Source organism: Macrotis lagotis, chromosome 4 (assembly GCF_037893015.1).
Source record: "Macrotis lagotis isolate mMagLag1 chromosome 4, bilby.v1.9.chrom.fasta, whole genome shotgun sequence".
NCBI lineage: Eukaryota > Metazoa > Chordata > Mammalia > Peramelemorphia > Peramelidae > Macrotis > Macrotis lagotis.
The window spans coordinates 22,044,189-22,065,575 of NC_133661.1; the positions used below are offsets into that span (position 1 = coordinate 22,044,189).

Below are 21,387 nucleotides of genomic sequence, written 5' to 3' on the forward strand. Positions count from 1 at the left end.
TTTTTTTTAGTTTTTGCAAGGCAATGGGGTTAAGTGGCTTTCCCAAGGTCACACAGCTAGGTAACTATTAAGTGTCTGAGGCCAGATTTGAACTCAGGTACTCCTGACTCCAGGACTGGTGCTCCATCCACTGTGCCACCTAGCTGCCACCATAATTATACTTATCTTGATAGAATTTATAAACCATTATATTTTGATCCAACTGGTAGCAACCCCTGATTAAAAGATCCTTGGGAAGCAATGAATATATTTTTTGCAAACTCAATCATTTAACCTCTAGTCTCATCTTTTAAATATAAGAAAAAAATCTATTTTCCAAAATTGCATTTGCCTGTATTTGTTTATTAATCATTAATCTAAGGTAGGGGTTCTTAATTATAATATTATATGTTATATTAATTGTACCAGAGTGGTTTGGCATTTACTTCTTCTGTTCATTTTAGAGATGAGGAAACTGAAGCAAACAGGATGAAGTGACTTGCCCAGGATAACAAAGCTGGTGAGAGTTTGAGGTTGGATTTGAACTCATGAAGATGAGTCTTCCTAATTCCAAGCCCAGTAGTCTATGTTTCCTATCCACTAATTATAATAGCTATGTTTCAATATAATTGGTTTCTTTTGAAATTCTATGTAATCTACTTTATCTATTTGAAAATATTCTTTTGATAAGTCATCATTAGGTTTTGCCAAAAGGACCAATAACCCAAATGGGGATTAAGAACCTTTATTCTAAGGAATCACTTTTCCTATTCTGACCCTTGTTATAATTGGACTTCATTAGCAAGGCTTGTAAACAATGTGATAATAAAGTAATCAGAGTCAGATTTATGTAAAGCCCTTGGATCTCCCACATATATAGGTCCTTAAATTCAGTGATAGAAGGGCTCACCAAAGGCAGGGAAAAGAAAACTGACCATAAGATCATAGCATCATAGACCAAGGGCTGGAAGCATTTATGGAGGCCATCTATCTGTCATCTTAATTTTACAGTGGGAGAAACTAAGGTTCAATAAGGGAAATGATTTGTTTAAATTTGTACAGGGAGTAAATGACAGAGCTAGGATTTGAACCCACATCCTCAAACTTCTAGACCAATGGCTTTTTCCATTTCATCATATATGTGAAGAAGAAAGAGAATAAAATGCTTGCAATATTTGGTGGATAGTGAGTGCATTGCTAAAAGGGGCTCTTTAGGACTGGGGCTTAAATCATAATAACTTAAATCATTTCTGGTTCACTTCCTAGTTTGGTCAGGTCCTTTCCCCATTTGGGTGCCTCACTTTTGTTATCTGTAAAATGGAAGTGGACTAGATTTCTAAGGCAATTCCAAGATGGTTCTGTGATATGGGAAGTTTTTCTCCTCTCTTTTTTATCTAGGCATGACCCAGCTAGAATGGAGAGTTATGGAGCAGACTGGTGGGAAAGGTGAGCAGCCACTGAAGTTCAATCTTTTTAGTAACCTCATTCCCAAAGTAAGAGGACAGTCAAATATGACACTGATGTTTTGCCTATAAGAAAAGAAATAACAAAATTATTTAGGCTACTTGTGAGCAGGAAAAAAAGGTAGACTGGTCATTTAGTGATAGAAGAAAATAAGCTTTTATTCGATACTTAGCACATGTCAATGAAGGATACAAAGGCAAGAAAAGAGAAGGGAAATTCCAGGCTTTCATTTAAGGAGCTTATATTCTAATGGAAGAAGATAGAGTAGTAAAGGGGGAATGGAGGAGGGACAGAATAAGGTCCCCAACACAGGAAGATGATTCAGAAGGTGAGAAATAGTACCTGGGAGAGAATGAAGGCAGGTAGGCCTGGGCCAACCTAGGAAGAACTCCCTAATCAGAGAAGTGGGGTGACCCTTGCAGAGGTCTACACCATGGCAAGCTGCCCACAGACAAAAGGCCCCCAAGCCCTCAGGGAAGTTTCAAGCTGAAGTTGAGGCAGGATTCAGAAGTCCAGAAAGTAATGAACAGGCCTGGGAGGGAAATGAAGATAAACAGCGTAAGACAGGCCAAGTAACCCCTGGGACCCACAACACACTCAAAGAGCTAGAATGTGATCTCCAAACTTATTTGATTGTGAACTTACAACAGTAAAAGAATTTCTGGGTGTTTACCCCTCTACTTGCTTATGTTTATAAAATTATAAATTTTACACATGTAATAAAGTTATGCATGTTATTAAATTTATTTTTTTAGGTTTTTGCAAGACAATGGGGTTAAGTGGCTTGCCCAAGGCCACATAGATAGGTAATTATTAAATGTTTGAGGCTGGATTTGAACTCAAGTACTCCTGACTCCAGGACCAGTGCTCTATCCACTGTGCCACCTAGCTGCCTTCTAAACTTAAAAATTTTAAATAAATTAAATAAAGATGAAATAATATTTAATTCTAGAGTTAATGGTAGGCCCCCAGAGATTATTGAGCAGAAGAAAAACCTAGTTGGATGTCTATTTTAAGAATACTTTGACAGTTATGGGGGGAATGATTTAGAAAAGGGGGACCCCTGAGACAGAAAATAATGAACGGCCATTACAATAGTCCAGATGAAGGCAGATGAAGGTCTGAACTGGAAGAATAGTCCCATGAGCAGAGTGATAATGATAGAGATGCAGAAGGTGAAAAAGGGCATGATTTGGCATGGGAGGGAGGAAACAATAGATGCTGAGGTTGCAAACCTCGATAACTGGAAAGATGATGGTGACTTCAACAGAAATGGGGAAGAGCATTGGGTTAAGAGGGAAAGTTAGGAATTTTCTTTTTAACATGTCAAATTTTAGATGCTTGTGGGACATCCAATTGGAAAAACCCAGTAAGAGATTGTGGATAGAATTGGAGTTCAGAAGAGAGAGTAAGACTGTATGTGTATATATATATATATATATATATATATATATATATATATATATATATATATATGTGTGTGTGTGTGTGTGTGTGTGTGTGTGTGTGTGTATATATATATAGGAGTCATGCATAGAGATGATCACTAAAATAATGAATCTATTGATGAAAGAGAGAAATAGGCACACACACAGAGAAGTGGAAAGAGAGGGACACACAGAGAGGGCTAGAGAGGTATAGAAGAGAGAGGAGAGCAGAAAGGAGAAAGAGAGAGGGAGAGAGAAGGGGAAAGAAGAGGAGGAGAGGAGTTAGAGAGGAGAGAGAAAAAAGGGAAGAAAGAGACAGAGACATAGAGACAGAAAGGGGGAGAAGAGTGAGAGAGAGAGAGAGAGAGAGAGAGAGAGAGAGAGAGAGAGACAGAGACAGAGAGAGACAGAGAGAGACAGAGAGAGACAGAGAGAGACAGAGACAGAGAGAGACACAGAGAGACAGACAGACAGAGAGACAGAGACAGAGAGAGAGAGAGAGACAGACAGACAGACAGACAGACAGACAGAAGGGGGAGGTGGAAAGGGAGAGGGAGAAGGTCTACAGTTGAGGGTTGGACTTTGGATGGTGATATAGCAAAGATCTCTGAGCAAGAGCAATGTTAGGAGGCAAACTCAGAGAAGTATTACAAAGACCCTGAAAGGAAAGAAGAAAGGATTGCCAGTGTCACAATCTGTAGAAGAGGCCATTCATTTTGGTGGTTAGGTGATTATTGATGCATATGAGCATTCATTTCAGCAAAGGAAAGATGTAGAGAATCTGGCAGATTGGAAGGAGGGTGGTCTACACAAGAAAAATAAGGAAGCTCTGAAGGACAGTTTTGGGGAAAAGATAATTTTATCATGACCCTTCTGTGTCTGTTTATCCCGTGGAATTCATTCTTTCTCACCAGAAAGTGGAAAATGTGTCTGTATGCGTGCATGTGCTTTGAGATGGGAAGTCAATCATCAGTCATTCTCCTAGAATCCAATTAACTGCTGTGGTGAGGAGCGATTTTATATTCTCATCTGTAATAGAAAGTGTTAGAGTAGGCAATCACCGAGGACCCTTCCATGTCTACATTTCTGCTTCTATATTGGCCAATTATCTATGGAGGAATTACAAAAGAACATGAATAAGATTGACCCTAGAAGAGGAGGCATGGATAGGCTGGGTCTGCATCAGTGGAGCAGGTGCTTTGAGCAATGAGATCCTGGATCCATCAAACAATGAAAGCCATCCAAGATTATTGAAGGAGGAGCCAGCAAGTCTGTGTTCTCCTTCAGGCTCCATTGGCCTGGGCAAGTCACTTAATGTCTCTACTAATTGGGGAGAATAATACTTCTTTTCTTACAACAGATGCTTCTCTGTAAGATCGATTACCATAATGGACACGAAAGTGCTTTGGAGAGCATACCAATACTCAGGTAACGTAGTGTTCAGAGTTATACTAATAAGGTAGTAAGTATAAGTTTGATTCTGTTCTTTATGATACCAGAAATCTTAGAAAGAGATTTTATCGGGAAAGAATGAATTGTCATCAATTGGCTGAAATCCATCCCAATCATTTTTTCTTCTATTTATTTTTTAATTGTTAGAGACCAGAATGTCCTTTGAACTTAACTGGATTCAGTGTCTAGGTAAAGTGATGGATCAGGGTTTTTTTTTAAATGATCAGATGTTGGGAACCTCTAGAAATCTCTAGGAGTTCATGATCAGTCTCAAAGGCAGAGTCCGTGAGATGGTTAACTCCTTCTAAAGAGGCTATGACCCCATGGTCAGATCAATGTAATGAGGACAAGGGGTCAGATCCTGCCTTTGCCCAAATTGGCATGTCAGCATCATAGACTGGGAGCAAAGATAACGCCATGAGAAAGTCTGAAGTTTTGTGGAGACAGATAGAACCATACCTATATCTTGCCTCTTCCTTTCCATACTGTCTTGTATTTTTTTATAAATTTTTAAATATGCCTCTATCATCTTCCCCCCAAAATGTAATCTCCTTGAGGCCAGGGACTGTTTTTTCCCCTTTCTTTTGTACCCCTAGTAGAAGCCCAATGACTGTCCTATGGTAGACAATTGAGAAGTTTGTTGATTAATTAATCTAGCTTTTCTCCACCAATCTGAATCCTTATTCCAGAAGACAATTTTTCTGCTCATATGAGCTCCTCAGATTTCAGCATCATTTCCATTGCCCAGTACCAGGGACAAGTGTGTTGTAGTGGAAAAAACTTTCCCCTTGGACTCTGGAAGCTCAGGACTCAAAGCCTGTTTCTCACATCCTTTAGCCCTATGACCTTAAGCAAACCACTTAACTTCTCTTCCTCTCTAATAATTCCTCTTTAAAATAGAGGTGGTTGTATTACACATAGATACCTATTTCCTAAGCTGATCATGAAACTCAAATGATATAATGTAGGAAATCACTTGGTAAATTGGAAGGAGCAAATTAGTGTCAACTATTATTCCCTAGTCAGCCTGGCTTTTTCAATTTATTGACTGGATTGTAAGCACCCATCTCTATGTACTAAGTGGCATATGGTGACCCTCCCTTGGGTGAAGCCAGGTGAGATTTAGAATCCTTTTTTCCCTTTTTTGTTTTTTGCAAGGCAATGGAATAAGTGACTTGCTCAAGGTCATACAGCTAGTAAGTATCAAGTGTCTGAGGCCAGATTTGAATCAGGTCCTCCCAACTCCACTGCCCTGTAGATTATAATTCTAAAAGCTCTCAATATGCTGATACTTTAGATTGGCCACTGGCCAAACTAGTGCCATACTTTGATTGAAATTCATATTTTGTTGGTCCAGGCAGGACCTCTATACACAGGTTTCTAAAGCAGTAATGGAATTAAATAATGGAGAGTTCATGGGTTTAGTGTTGAAAAGATCCACTAAGGCTAGTCATGGGAAATACAAAGATAAAAGATACAGTGCTTGTCTTCATCGAGTTTATAATTTAGATGAAGTGCATGGAGGTGTAGATAGACCTGGAATTCTGCCATACCCACATGTATTAACTAGATGACCTTGAGTAATATTTGATCTCTCTGTGCCTCAGTTTCCTCACCTGTATGATGAGGGGTATGAATTGGTGATTTCTAACAGCTGTTCCATATGATCATCTGACCCTAAAGTCATCTCTTCCAACCTTTTTAATTCTACATATAAAGAAAGAGATTGGGAGAGTTTCAGAGATTCAACTACTTAAGGCCCTACAGGTAGGAAATAGCAGAAGTCCATTGCCTCATATGACCTCGTTTTCTTTAAACATCTTCCTATTCATATTTAATATTGAAATGCCACTTACCCCTTCATTCTCTTCTTTACCTCTTATCTAACACATCAATATTGTATTTGTTTAATTTAAAAAAGCAAAATAAATTTCCCTCCAACCAAACTCTAACAATATTTGGGTTTATGCCATATTTTCCGTGAAGTTTTGAGTGGACAGTGTAGGAAGTGCTATTGATTTTTTTAGTGACTATATACTTGGAGTCTAGAGATTTAGAGATGGAAAGCACCATTGAGTTCACTTAGGCTAATCCCTTCCTTTTAGAGATGAGGAAATGATGCTGAGTTTTTATCCTTCCTTGATACCTCAACAAAAATTTCAAGCTATTTTTGGCTCTCTGTGGGCATCTTTGTAAAAGAGCTGGAGGGTGAGGATAACCTCAGGCAAAGATTCATTTGAACATTAATGTCGACTCAGCTTTGTATAATGGCTTCTATAAAAGCACCACTGATTCACAGATTTAGTTTAGCTTCATAGAGTTAGAATTGGTAATGACCTTCAGGGCCATTCAATCCAATGTCATACATTTGAAGAAAATGAAACCCAGAGAAGGGAAGAGATCTACCTAGGATTATGTAGATGGGAAGTCACAAAACTGAGATCATTGATTTTGTGTTGGAAAGAACCTTAGAAACCATCAAGACCAGTCCCTTTCCTTTAAGAGATAAGGACATTGTCATCTCCAGAATTTAAGTTATTTCTCTATTATTGGGTCATACGATTACTAAGAATCTGAAGCAGATTTGGATTCAGGTCCTTCTGACTCCAAGTCCCATGCCCTCTCCATTGCACAGTGCTGCTGGTCCAATATTCAAACCATCATCCCCTGACCATCCATTTTATCCCATGTGCTCTCCTGACCATCAATTTCTCCATTATACCTTCATATTTGCTGAGGTTCTTTTCAGTTTGAAAAGCTTTATTTCCTTTCTGTCTCCTCTCACAAAACCAATTGATAACATGGTGAAGGAGACGGAACTGAGGTGGGAGAGAGAATATCTTGAAACTGTCTGCTCCAAGTTGATGTGCAGGATACCTTGACAAAGATTACTTTTCTAAAGTCTGGGCATGTGACTGAAAGGCAGATTTTTTTCCCCCAACAAGCCTTTCCTTTTGTCTGGATACACTTAATGCCACTTTTTTTTTTTAAATAAAAGACCATTATCATTGCAAAAATCACCTCTTTCAAAGAGATTTTTGGGACTGGTGTGTGCTCAGACTGACTTTTCATTTCCAATTCAGATCTTAGGCTGTGTGGTTTAAAATATTGGACATGTTACCATTTCCTGACTTAGCAAAAAACTCACATTGGTCAAAAAAATTCCATTGATATGAATATTCTTGAAGTAAAGCCTTTTACAATGTGAAGGTACTAATTTAGCAGTCTCTTCTCAAGCTTTGCAATGTTTTCAAAAATACAATTACTGCATTAGGAGTCAGAGGACCCATGTTCAGAGAATTGCTCTATTATTAATTGTGTGTGACCCTGGATCCAAGTTTCTCCATCTTTAAAAAAATTGATATACTTTGTTTTTACATTATATATATATATATATATTTTTTTTTTCCTTGCATATCTTCAGATGGGTGTTGTAACAAAGTGAGAGAATTAATTATGTCCAGGGCTACAGAGATGTCATCTGAAAGTGCATGCCTCCCACACCTATCCTCATTTTTCTGATTTTTTAATTAATGGATTAATAAATGTATCAATCTCCCTTCTATAACCCATTCCACTAGGAAAGAAGAGAATCAAATTTATTGCAACAAATATGTTTAAACAAGCAAACAGTGGTTGTAAACAAAATTCTATCTTTCTCTTCTAACCCTAAACCCATGATCTCTGAGTTGTGCATAGTAGGCTTCCTCATGTACTGATCCTCTGAAATCTTCACTGATTATTGTATTGATTATAGTTTTATGGTTTTCAAAGTTGTTTATTTTTAATTGTGTTATCATTATTGTATAAATTTTTTGCTACTTCTTCAGATTTCATCCTTCATTAGTTTATAAAAATTCTCAAAATTATTCATCATTATAATATCAATATTATTGATATTACTAATGTTATCAATAATATAATTATCAATTCAGTATTGGAATATTAATGTATAGTAAAATTCTTTTCACTTCCCTCTCTATCAGTTCATAGAAATCTTTCAGTGTCTTTTTGTAGGTATTTATTTCCTCATTTCTTATAGAATGATAGGACTCCATGCACTTTTTTCATATGTCTCTTTTTATAGAGTATTTCCACCACCAATGCTCCATTCATGGACTGCAGTGTTTTTAGAATTTTCTTCATTGTTAGTCATTCTCTTAGTTTCTGGTTCTTGCCAACATTAATAGACAAGCTTCTATAAATATTTTGGGGCACCTAAGTGGCAAAGGAGAGAGATGGGCCCTGTCATCAGGAGAACCTGAGTTCAAATTCAGACTCAGACCCTTATGAACTGTGTGACCCTGGACAAGTCATCTAACACAGACTCATTTTAAATGAGCTGGTAAAGAAAATGGCAAATCACTCCAATATGTTAACTAAGAAAACTCCCAAAGAGTTCATGAAGAGTCAGACATGACTAAATTGACAAAATAGCAGCAAAAATGCAGCTATTTTGTCAGGGTGGGGAGGGTATAGCTATGTAATATAGTGGATAGAATTCTGGTCCTGTAGCCTGGAGAACCTGAGTTCTGAGAACCTGTCACTTTTCTCTGTTTCCCCAATTTCTTCAATTGTCAAAGGAATTGGAGAAGGAAATGGCAAACCACTCCAGTATCTTTACCAAGAAAACTCCAAATCATAGAGTCAAACATGGGGGACAGCTAGGTAGCACAGTGGATAGAGCACCGACCCTGGAGGCAGGAGGACCTGAGTTCAGATCCAGCCTCAGACCCTTAATAATACCTAGCTGTGTGGTCTTGGGCAAGCCACTTAACCCCATTGCCCTGCAAAAAAACCAAACAAAACCAAACCTAAAAGTAAGTCAAACATGAGAGAACAACAAATATTTTCATGTATAAAGCAACTTTCCCTTTTTCTCTGACGTCTTTTACATATCGCCCTGGCAATGTTATTGCTGGGTCAAAAGACAAGCCCTGCTTAGTGTTTTTTCATGTTTAATTGCAAATGACTTTCTAGAATAATTGCTCCTATTCATAGGTCCGCCACTGGTGCACGGATGTACCTGTTTTCTCACCACCCCTCCAGAACTTACTGTTTTCCTTTTGTGTAATCTTTGCCACTCAGATAGGTGTGAGGTGGAGTTTCAAAAATGCTTTCATTTACATTTCTCTAATTAGCAGTGATTTCGAGCATCTTTTCATCTGCCTATACATAGCCAGGCTGTTTCTCCATCTTTACACAGGGGGCTGGGCTACATGGCTTCTGAGGTCCTGTCTAGTTTAGAGTCTATGGATCCCATCATCATGTGAATTAACCCAGAATGTCTCACTCATCCTTCAGATGCAAATGTGAAATGGAGGATTTTAATAGCTTGGTGCTTTCCAAGATCTGCATAAGCTTATTACCTCTGTACAGATGCTCCCAGGACTTAATGGTCTAGTCTGATGAACAGATTGGCTAATAATAGTGCTCCTTAATGCTTCTCAATCTTATTGCCAGTCTTTCAGTTTGACTAAGATTTCATGACTGTTTACCATTGATATAAGATAGGGAGATTTTAGCCAGGTTTCCTCGGGATAGAAATGTGTAGAAAGGAGGAAAAAACCCACTACTTCCTATATTTTTATTGGACCTCTCTCCAGTTACTCAAACTTAAACTGATTTCATTCTAAATCATTTTATTTCTTCTTAAGGTAAGCCCATGTGTTGATGACCCATATTATCAGACTGCAGAAGTCCACAGTCTTATCTCAGAGCACGTCTTAGATTCCCCACCTTTTCTTCCTCTTCACCTTCTCCTCTTACCCTGAGAGTGTCCCATTTTTGGAGTTGGAGCCTGCCTTCTCAGTAAGTACCCTTTTTGTTGACTGACCAATAGTTGTCCCTTGAGGGCTATCCCAGTGGATTGGATGGTTGAGATTAAATATGGAGCCTGGCCTCAAGGGTGTTGGAGGGTTGCAAAATGGGAAAAGTGAAGAAGCCTTGAATGTAACTAAGTAGGAGGAGGATCCCTTTGGCCAACTGAAGCAGCCTTGCCCTATTTTATAGTGAGTTTGAGTTTGGGCTGCCGGCCTTTGCCCTTTTTGTGTCCTTTACCTTTTCTGGTCTTAGGCAACTGAATATTATCAGGATTGGAGGAATCTGTTAAACTCTGTGCTAACTCTCACTTTTCAATAAGAACCCAGGCCCAGAAAGACATAGCTTGCCCAAGATCACCCCAAAACTAAATAGAAGTGCTGGAATTTGAACCCAGATCCTCTGACTTTTCTCTGTTAACACTTCCTTGGGAGACTGTTTGGAGCAGGAGACAGTGGACAGGCCTTAGAGTCAGGGAATCCTGGGTTTGAATTATGCTTGAAAGGTGACTATCACTTTAACATTTTATGCCTCAGTTTCCCCATCTATAAAGAGGATAGTTTCTATAATTCTTTGCTGACAGAATAGTCTTCAAGATTTGATTGAGATGAGTTCTATAAAGCTGTTTCCCAAACTTAGAGTTAGAGAAATGAGCATTAGTCATTATGAGCAATATTTAAGAACCACTGTTAAGAAGATAAAAATTCCCATCCCAGCCAAAGACCAAGATTCACGTGTTTTCTTTTCAGGGTATCATAACATCTGGATATTAAGTATTCAATCATCAGCCCCACACCTGCAGAGAAGAAAATGGATCTGCCTTGTTCACATTTTCCACCTCTTGAATCATTGGAAAACAGACAGGTAGCTGCTTGTGAGATGAACCAATATTGATTAGCATTGCCTACAGGAAATCAGCTAACAACAATGAATTTTACAGTTTCAGTTCTGCCTTTTCAAGTCTTAAAATGTTGTCTTGTTAATTGGCACTCTTGGGAATACGAAGAGACCAGCTTGAAAGAAAGAAGAGAGAGGAATAGCCAAATTACTGTTTGCCTTATAAAATAATAATTAATTAAAAAGAAAAGAACTAAAGATCCAGAGATGTGGACTTGTAAGGCTCTCAACAACATGAACTCCCTCAAATAATAATAGCTAATAACTCTCATTTTTATAGCAGTTCACCGTATTATCCCATTTGATCTTCACAACAGTCCTGCATCATGGATTCCCATTTAACAGATGAGGAAACTGAGACAGAGTTTAAATCTAAGGTCACATAGCTTATAAATATCTGAAACTAGTTTTAAACTCAGGGACCAGATTTAAATTCAGGGCTTCCCAATTCCAGTTTAACTTCGCCACCTAGTTTTGGAAAATATTTTTCATAAAGTTGATTGATGATCTTTTTCTTGGTTATTGCTAAATGTGTCACAGACAAAACTTTTGGTCACCTTAATAAAAATGACAACTTGCGTTGTTTATCTCCCTTTAATGTTTTCAAAGTGGTTTCTATAACATTGTCTTTGAATATGCCCACAATCTTAATGAGGTGGACAAGATGGGGAAACTGAGGTCACACACAGAAGTTGTGACTTGCACCCAGCTAGTCAGTAGGAGATAGGGGATTTGAACCCAGAGTCCACTCCTATAGCTGCTAAACGTTACCTTTAAAGCAAAACCACTCCGCTCCTACACTTGCCCCATGAGCACATACCTATGGGTATGTTCATACGACTCTGGCATCCAGCCTTCTGATTTTGTGAATTCTCTGTTCACTCACATTCTCTTCTGGCAAGCCTTTGTTTGTCTCGGCAGCACCAGGAAGGACTTGGCCAAGCTCTGGGGAGCCTTGGGATAGAAGTGAGAGAGACATGTCAAGTTCAGACTAGGCTTTGTTGACAGAAGCTTGTTGCCCATATCTCCTGGGCCCTCTCTGGCATCCAGGAAGGGACCCATTGGCAGGAACTCCCAGAAAAACAACTGATGAGTTGATTTCTCATATTTTTTCCTTCATATTTCCTCTCATAACCCTCTTTATAATCATCAACCCTCCCTTTCCAAGGCCCCCATGTATCCCATACACATCTACTAAGAGACTAGAATCACCCTCGATGAGGGAGCAATGGGGAGATGGGAGATCGAGGGGATATTGAGACATGACTCAATGGGTGGTTTGAAACGATAAATTAGCAGGAGGTATTTTTCTCAGTGGTCCCCTTCTAGATTTTGTGGGTTGAAACCATAATGTTTCTTTATTAAAAACAAAACCAACTTTAATTGCAACAAGTGTTGTTCCCAGATTGCCAAATTTTTGAAATCCACAACTTGATTTTTGACTTTTACTTATTCCCTGATCATCATTCATTAGACCCCCCACTTGAAAGAAGCCCCCCCCCCTGACCTCCAGGAAGGAGCAACAACAGGGAAAGGAGGACCTGAACTAGCAAAGGGACTAGGAAAACAGACTGTTGAGTCTAGTGAGTGATGTGAGCACTGGGTGGGGGGGGGCTGATATTATTGAACCATTTCTCTGCTTATCACTTGGGCAAGTCATTCCCTCTTTCTCAGTCTCAGCTTCCCCATTTATACAATCCATATGAATCTGTGGGGTCAGAATAGATTTGCTCTTTTAATTTATAACCCTAAACCTAATCTTCCCAATGTCACAATTTCTTCCCATGGCTCTCCCCTTTTAAAAAGCAGATCTGTCCTTTCATCTCCATGGGTACCTCTTGGGAGGGACTTCCTAGATGTTCTTCCTTCTTGGCAAGTATAGTCTTAGATTTCCTGGAATCCTAAGAGTGGTTACACAGTTAGAAGCCAGACTTTATTAGCTGGGGACAAAGTTGGGGGATAGAGCACTAGACTTGAAATCAGAAAGACCTGAGTTCAAATCTAAACTCAGACACTTCCTGGCTGTATGACCCTGGGCAAGTCATTAACTGTTGCTTGTCTCAGCTTTCTCGACTGAACGTGAAGCTAATAACAGAATTTACCTTGCAGGATTGTGAGGGTCAAATGGGATAATATTTTTTTAAATCCATTTATCTATCTATCTATCTATCTATTTAGTTAGTTATTACGTCCCTCTCCCCACCCCCCACAGAAGGCAATTTGTCAGTCTTTTCATTGTTTCCATGGTATACATTGCTCCAAATTGAGTATGATGAGAGAAATCATATCCTTAAGGAAGAAACACAAAGTATAAGAGATAGCAAGATCAGGCAATAAGATATCAAATTTTTTTTTTCTAAATTTAAGGTAATAATAGCCCTTGGTCTTTGTACAAACTCCACAGTTCTTTCTCTGGATACAGATGGTATTCTCCATTGCAGAGAGCCCCAAATTGTCCGTGGAATGAGCATGTCCATCAAGGTTGCTCATCACCCCCATGTTGCTGTTAGGGTGTACAGTGTTTTTCTGGTTCTGCTCATCTCACTCAGCATCAGTTCATGCAGATCTCTCCAGGCTTCCCTGAATTCCCATCAAATGGGACAATATTTCTAAAGTATTTACCAGAGTAGTTATATATGAATTTGTTCACTTCACTTTTCCCAAACAACTCCAAAACAAGTTCTTTATGTCTTCCGTTATAGGTCCTCTTTCTCCTCAAAATCTGTTTTTCTTTCTCTCTTTCTTTTCCTGCCCTCCCCTGGGGAATCTCAGGGGAGATATCACCTAGTTCAATTCACATCTCTACGGGAATCTGTCAGTCAATCCTGGGGATGTTGCTTTCTCCATCTCTCACCAATCCTTCACTCTCTTTTCATTGGCACCATCTTACTTCAGACCCTTACTAGTTCTTGTCTTGCATATTTTTCATTCTCTTAATTGATCTCCTATCTCTCATGGGTTGATCCCAATTGTCTATGCAGTAAGATAGAGATTCCTTAGCCTGGCATTCAAGGTCTTCTGCCATCTCACCCCAAACTAGTTATTTGGTCTTATTTTATAATATATCCTTTTCCTCACCTTGTGATCGTAACAGACCTTACTTATTCCCTGGCCAGTATCCATCAGACCCCCACTTGAAAAAGCCCCCTTACCATTCTTGGGTTCATTTCACTCTGCCTTTTTTCTGCCTGCATGCTTTCTTACAAGGCTTTCCTCACATCTGGAATAAATTAAATTATCCAGTTGTACAAAAGTTCCTTAAATATTTATTATACATGGGAAATCTTATGTGAGGGTTGTTAAAAAAAACCCAACCAAAACCCCTCAAACTTCACAAGTACAGGATGGGGAGATGTGGTTAGGTAGCAGTTTGCAAAAGATCTGAAGTCTTTAGAAGACCACAAATACATTGTATGATGGTTATGTGATTGGAAGTGAGGTGCCTTCTGTGGAGAGAGCTCTGGACTTAGGAGTCAGAGAGATCTGATAAGTTTGAATCTTACCTCACATTCTTAACAGTCATAGGACTCTGGGTAAGTTATTTAAGCTTTGTCTGCCTCGGTTTCCTCGACTATCAAAGGGGAATAGTAATAGCTCCTAAATCCCATGGTTGTTGTGAAGACATATTGGAATAATTTATCTGAAATATTGGGAAATTTATCCGAAATATTATCTGAAATGTTATGTGCTTAGTAGAGCACATAGTGGATTAGTAGGTGTATTTGCCCTTCCCTTTCCCAACACAATCACAAGAATGGGAATAAGTAAGGTGAATCTTTCAACTTTCTCTTCTCAAATCTTCCAGGATTTAGGGACAATGATAGAATCATAACCCAAAGCCATTTTCCACAAGTCTCCTCAAAATAAACTAAATAAAAACCGTTTGTCTAGGGTATTTACTGACATTCTTCCAGTGAATAATAAAACAAAAGTGTCTGGCAAGAAGCCACTTCAAGATCCTGCCAAAAGGAAGCTTTGGAGTCATTTATATTAGGAAGCAATTTTTCAATCAGCTGAGAGAGTGTGATTTTAGTTCATCTTGTCTTCCCATTTCTCTATGATCTGTAATTTAGATGTGAAAGCTTTTTGAAAAGTGGAAAGAATAAACTATAAAAATGAAAGCTACCATGACTATTAACTATTCGAAATAATTCCTTATAACACCCCTGGGAAGTAGGAAAGAGAGCTCCTATTACAACCATTTTACAGATGAAGAAACTGAGACATAATTTCCTTGTTCTGAATGAAAAAGTATATTCCAAAACCAAAAACAAACATTGTTTCTGTTGAAGAAAGACTAGAAGCTTTCCAGTGGCAAACAAAGGAAAAGCCAGAATGATCCCATCCTTTGCTATTTTTTAACATAATTCTAGAAATGCAATAAGGCAAGACAGACAATTGAAAAGTAAAAGATTTGCCTATTATCCCTTTTTCCAATGGCATGATGGTTTACTTTATCCCCCTCATCTCCAAGAAAAGTAGGGAAAGAAGTAATAGAGATGATTAACAGCTTTATTAAATTACCATGACACAAAATATACCCACAAAACCACCAACTTTTCTATGCAACGCCAACAAAAGCCAGATGGAAATGATAGAGAAATTCTTTTTAGAATAATTATAAAATGCACAAAATATCTAAGTAAATCTACCAAGACACACTCAAGACATATTAGTACAAAAGACTATTAAAAAAGAAAAAAGAAAAAATTGGGCAACTCTTCATTGTTCTTTGTTGGGCCATACCAATATAATAAAAATTGATACAATCTATGCTAATATATAGACTTTGTGTAATACTATTCAAATAAACAAAGTTTTAAATTATAAAATTAGGCATAACGAGGACAAAATTTATTTTGAGGAGCAAAAACATATAGAATGGCAAGAAGAATCATCAAAAATAATATTTTCATGCCAAAGAGAAAAAGAGGAAGTAGAAAAAATCAACAAGCACATAAAAAAAGTCTAAAACCATATGCAGTGTTGTTCACCCATGGGTGTTCCACTGTACAAAGAGTAGGAAAGTATTGGTCAAAGAAAGCAATATCTTCCCGTATCTTTTCTTTGAGCAATGCTTTTTTCTTTGCAATTTTGCAATATTCACTACTGAATGTTTTGTGGGATGCAGTGGATGGCATAAGTGGCCTGGATTTAGGAAGATCTGCAATTAAATCTGGCCTCAGGTTTACTAGCTGTGTGACCCTGGATAAGACACTTAGCCCTATTGATCTCAGTTGCCTTATCTATAAAAAGAGATGAAAAAGAAAATGGACAGCTACACCAGGGTCTTTGCCAAGAAAACACAAAGTGGGTTTGGTCACAATGATTTGGACATGACTGAAGAATGCAAACAAGATGCTTTCCATTTGAATGACTATGCTCATGTGTGTTTTGATTTCTTAATTCACTTTCTATGAATTCATGTAAGTCTCTCCATGTTCTGTAATCATCATGTTTGTTATTTCTTACAGCTTAGGGATATCCAATTATCTTCATGAACCACAACTTGTTTAATCATTTCCCACTCAACGGATATGTACTCTGTTTCCAGTTTTTTTTGTTACCACAAAATGTCCTATTGCAAATATTTTGATATGTATGGAGACTTTCTTTTTCAATCCATGATCTCCTTGGGTCCTGGTAGTGGACTCTCAAAAGGTATGGAAATTTTAGTTCTTTTACTTGCATGATTCTAAATTATTTTTCAAATTGCTTATTCTAATTTCCTTTTTGTCCTTTTTTTTGCAAGGCAAATGGGGTTAAGTGGCTTGCCCAAGGCCACACAGCTAGGTAATTATTAAATGTCTGAGACCAGATTTGAACCCAGGTACTCCTGACTCCAAGGCTGGTGCTTTGTCCACTATGCCACCTAGCTGCCCCTGCTTATTCTAATTTAAAAGATCAATAACAATACATTTGTGTGCCCATCTTCCCACAATAAACCCAGCTTTGGCGTTTTCCATCTTTTATTATGTTCATTAATTTGCATGACATGAGGTAGAACATCAGGGTTACTTTGATTTTCATCTCTCTTTTTGTTAGAGAAAATCGTTCACTTCACCATCAAGGCTATCTTTATTTCAGCAAGGCATTTTTACTAGACACAATTTCTATCAAAATCTTGGCTCTTACCTTTCTTCCAATGCATGGTTTCCATTCAAAGTTACCATTTGAATACTATGTTATTTCAATACAATCCAATTTAAGCTACGGCATAGGGTTTGAATGACCCTATTATCCTGTGCCAAATCACATGGTGTTTTGTTTCTTCCCTTGGTTTTCTCTTGTTTCTATATCCCAATGAAAAATAATGGTTGGATTTTAAAATTCAAGAAAATTGTAGGGACTGGGATAAATACCCCCTTTCAAAACAAGGCTTACCTAATTCTTTGCTGAGGAAAAATCTCCAGCATCGTCCTTAGCCTCAATTGCACTCAAATGCTCAACTCTTTCTATAGTCAATAGAATTCCTGATACTCAACCCAAGTTTCTGCAGAAAAATTTTAATGGGAAGCACAAATAATAGGTCTCTTATCTACTTTCTTATGTCTATGATGTGACAAAAGATCTGAATGAGAGATTACTAGGATTTTCTAACTTGGCTTCTCTCCTTGTCTCAGGAGAGACAATGTGGGAGGGTGGATAGTAAATGCAATAGTAGATAGTAAGATGAGAGGGTAGAACTAGGCAACCTCTAAGGTCCCAGGAAGCATTTCAGCTCTGCTCCTATAATCCTGCTGGGCTACTGGTCCATTCCAACTTCTTATTTCCTTTTCTTGCTCAAACTGGTACATTGTAAGTCATAGGCAAGCAAGAGGAGTAGCTTAAAATATGAGATGGGTTTCCCCTACAAACCCTCAGTTTTGTTCTCTCACTTTGAGTCCTCTAAAGTAAGCATCTTTACTTGAAAAAAGAGAGGATTTTGGCAAGATGGTAGAGTAGGTCAGGAAATTTCAAAGTTTCTAGATTTCCTCCAATAAACAAAAAAAAAACATCTTAGGGTGAAAGTAGAGCAACCAAAATAAACAAAAGTTGTGGCAAAGTAGTGCCACATTGGAAAATCTCTGGACCATAAAGCTAGTGACTCAGGCCAGATGGTGGTTCAGAGCAGTTGTCTTCATGGGCAGATGTCTTCAGCCTGGAGGCCCTGGCTCCAGGTATGGTTCAGGCCTTAGTGGCCCCAAAGAGTTAAAAGACCTAACAGTATGGTGATGTAAATACAAAGAGCAATGAAAATGTTTTTTAAAACAAAAATTAACAAATTTTAAAGAATATAATTTATCACATTTATCCTATAAGGTAGGTGTGATTGTTGTCTTCATTTCAAAGATGGAGAAATTAAGGCTGACAGATGGGAAGGTACTTGACAGGGTCAGATGGGCAAGAAGAAATGGTGGTGGGATAATTTTGTAATGCATATTATCTCCTGAAATTTGTGCACTTTATGAATATTTTATCATTTTTTGAGTTTTTTTCTTTTCTTTCCCCTATTTTATTCACAGGAGGGATTTTTTTTTAAAAACAGTTGAGAAATAGTAAAAGTATTTATAAATCTATTATAAATAAATTTATTATCCAGAGTTCTAGCTTTTTCATAAAGTATGGTAAAAGATGAACAGTTTTACCACTACCAAAGTAGTGCCACATTGGAAAATCTCTGGACCATGGTTTGACTGAGTGACGTGAAACACCTCTAAGTTAGTTCCCTGAAAGGGTAAGCCCTAGGGGCAGCCAGGTTGGAAGGTAGCCTCTGTTTCAGCCACAGGAATTTTCACCTCCAGGACAGTGTGAGAAGTTGGTGTCTGAGCAAGGAAGAGAGGAATCTCTGCTGATGAGGGATGCCATTCAGGGCTGTGCAGGTGAGACTGACTGGTCCTGGCCAGGAAGGAACCAGCACACATCTGGTGGTAGTGGCATGGGACACTGCTGGCTATGGACACTCATAGTAGAATTGTTCTTGGTCTTGATTCCAGGTCAGAGGGGAGAACTGAAGGTTAAAACCACTGGAAGGCTCTTGCGGGGTAAGATCATTCCTAGTACAGTGTGTAGAGAGGTCCCAGCTGAGGCTTGGAGGGGGAAAGAGTACAGAGGTTGGGTCCAAGACAAAACTCTGAAGGTCAGAGATACCATTACCCCCACCATAGGTCTTAGAGTTGAATATAGGAACAAGCTGGTTTTAAATTAAATTTAAATTAAATTAATTAAATTAATTTAAATTAAATTTAAATTAAAAATTCTTTCTAAATGAGCAGGCAAAAGAGAAAGAACCCAACCAGACACAGTTACTAATTGAATAGAGAAGACCAGGGTTTGTCTTCAGAGGAAGATGCTGAAGCAGCAACAAAACTCTCCTAGCCCAAAGAGAAATATCCAATGGATATCACCTCAAAAAGAATTCAAAAAGGAACTCAAAAAATAATATAAACAAATAAGAGGGGCAGCTAGGTGGCACAGTGGATAGAGCACCAGTCTTAGCGTGAGGAATAACTGAGTTCAGATCTGACCTCAGACACTTAATCATTACCTAGCTGTGTGGCTCTGGGCAAGCTACTTAACCCCATTGCCTTGCAAAAACCTAAAAAATATCAAATAAAAAACATTGAGAAAATACTAAAAAAAGGAAATAAGAAAATTAAAGAAAAACAAGATTATAAAAAGAAGATCCAGAATCATAAGGGGAAAAATTCTCTGAGAATTAGAATTGGCCAAGGGAAAGCCAGTAAAGTTATAAGAAACCAAAAAATAATAAAACAAAATATCAGACTGAAAGAATGCAAGGTGAAACATTTCACAAGAAAAACAACAGATATGGAGAACAATTAAAAAAGAGAAAACATAAGAATGATCAGTCTACCTGACAGCTCCTATCAACAAAAAAGTATCTTGATATGATAATACAAGAAATGATTAAAGAAAATTGTCCTAAAGTGTTTGAACAAGAAGGGAAAGTAGAAATAGGAAAAAAAATTCACCAAACACCACCTGAAAGGATTTTAGGAGGAAAACTGAAAGGAACATCATAGCCAAATTCCAAAACCCCCAGGTTAAGGAGAAAATATTAAGAGCAACAACAACAAAAAAACAATTCAAATATGGTGGAACCTCAATTAGAATTACACAAGACCTGGCAGTGGCTACTTTAAAAGAATGCAGTTCTTGGAACACTACATAGTATAAAAGAACTGATGTTGCCATTGAAATATCCCAACACATCTGAAATCACGAAAAGAAAATATATAATCAATGAATTGTTAGAATATCAGGATTTTGTAGCAAAAAGACCTGAATTTCACAAAAAAAATTGACATAGAAAAACCAAAAGAAATATAAGGTAAACATGAAAGACTAATTACAAGGATTTTGATAAAGACAAATTGTTTGATATCTATAATTGCAAATGTAGACTATATGTCCAAGATTGCTGATAGTAATTGGGTAGGTTGAGGAAATATGGGGATAGAGATGAGTAGGATGAGATTCTTATAAGTAAAAAAGTCTGGGGAAAAATTAAAAAAGAGCTACCATCTCATATGAATGAGATGTGAGAGGAAGAACTGTTATAATGTGATGGGGAAGGAAGGAAAGAAAGCTGGTAGTTTTGGAAATCATTTCATTCAGAAACGTTAAAGAGGAAACACATACACACATGTATAGGTGTAATTATGCACATGTACAAATATATGCACTATATATATATATACATACAAAGAGAAGAGAGAGAGAGAGAGAGAGAGAGAGAGAGAGAGAGAGAGCTATAAAATATGAAAGCCTGTTAAATTCAGAAAAAATAAGAGGAGCGGATAAAGAGCATAATGAGTTAAAGAAAGGAATAGCAATAGAAGGTAAGTAGAGAGTGAGTTGATTAATGGGGGTTATATCGAAGGTTGTATAAAACAATGAGGGGGCATAGAAAGGTGTATAAAGGAGGGATCCTTTGAAGGGTGGTTGATTAAAGAATACAAGGGTAATATAGTGAGAAAAAATAGATGAGTGAGGAGGGGTTGTTGCTTTTAGGAAATGTTTTAAAAATTAGAGATACACAGAGATACACAGAAACCTACAAAAGAAAACCTACAAGGCAACAAATAAAAGATGAACAGTTTTGAACACAATGGTACTGTTTATTATGTTTATTATGTTGGCTTTCTTGACATTGAAATTTATTGCTTTCTATTATGAATCATATTTTTTGCTGTGCAAGACAATTTTTAAAATTTAATATTGAATTTTAAAACAAATAAAAAGTGATAGGAAGAAAAAAAAGAGTCAAAGTACTCTCGGATTTTTGAGCTAAAATATAAAATGGTTGCTTTTCTTAGTGATTAGAATAAAAATACAGAAAATT

General features: G+C 37.7%; 1 long non-coding RNA gene across 1 annotated transcript; it reads left to right on the forward strand.

Annotated features, from left to right (window-relative positions):
- Positions 1–371: 371 nt before the first annotated feature.
- LOC141522989 (uncharacterized) lies at positions 372–4,302 on the forward strand. The gene is made up of 3 exons (XR_012478287.1): positions 372–499; positions 1,378–1,425; positions 4,231–4,302. It is a non-coding gene; the product is annotated as an uncharacterized LOC141522989 (long non-coding RNA).
- The last annotated feature ends 17,085 nt before the right edge of the window (positions 4,303–21,387 follow it).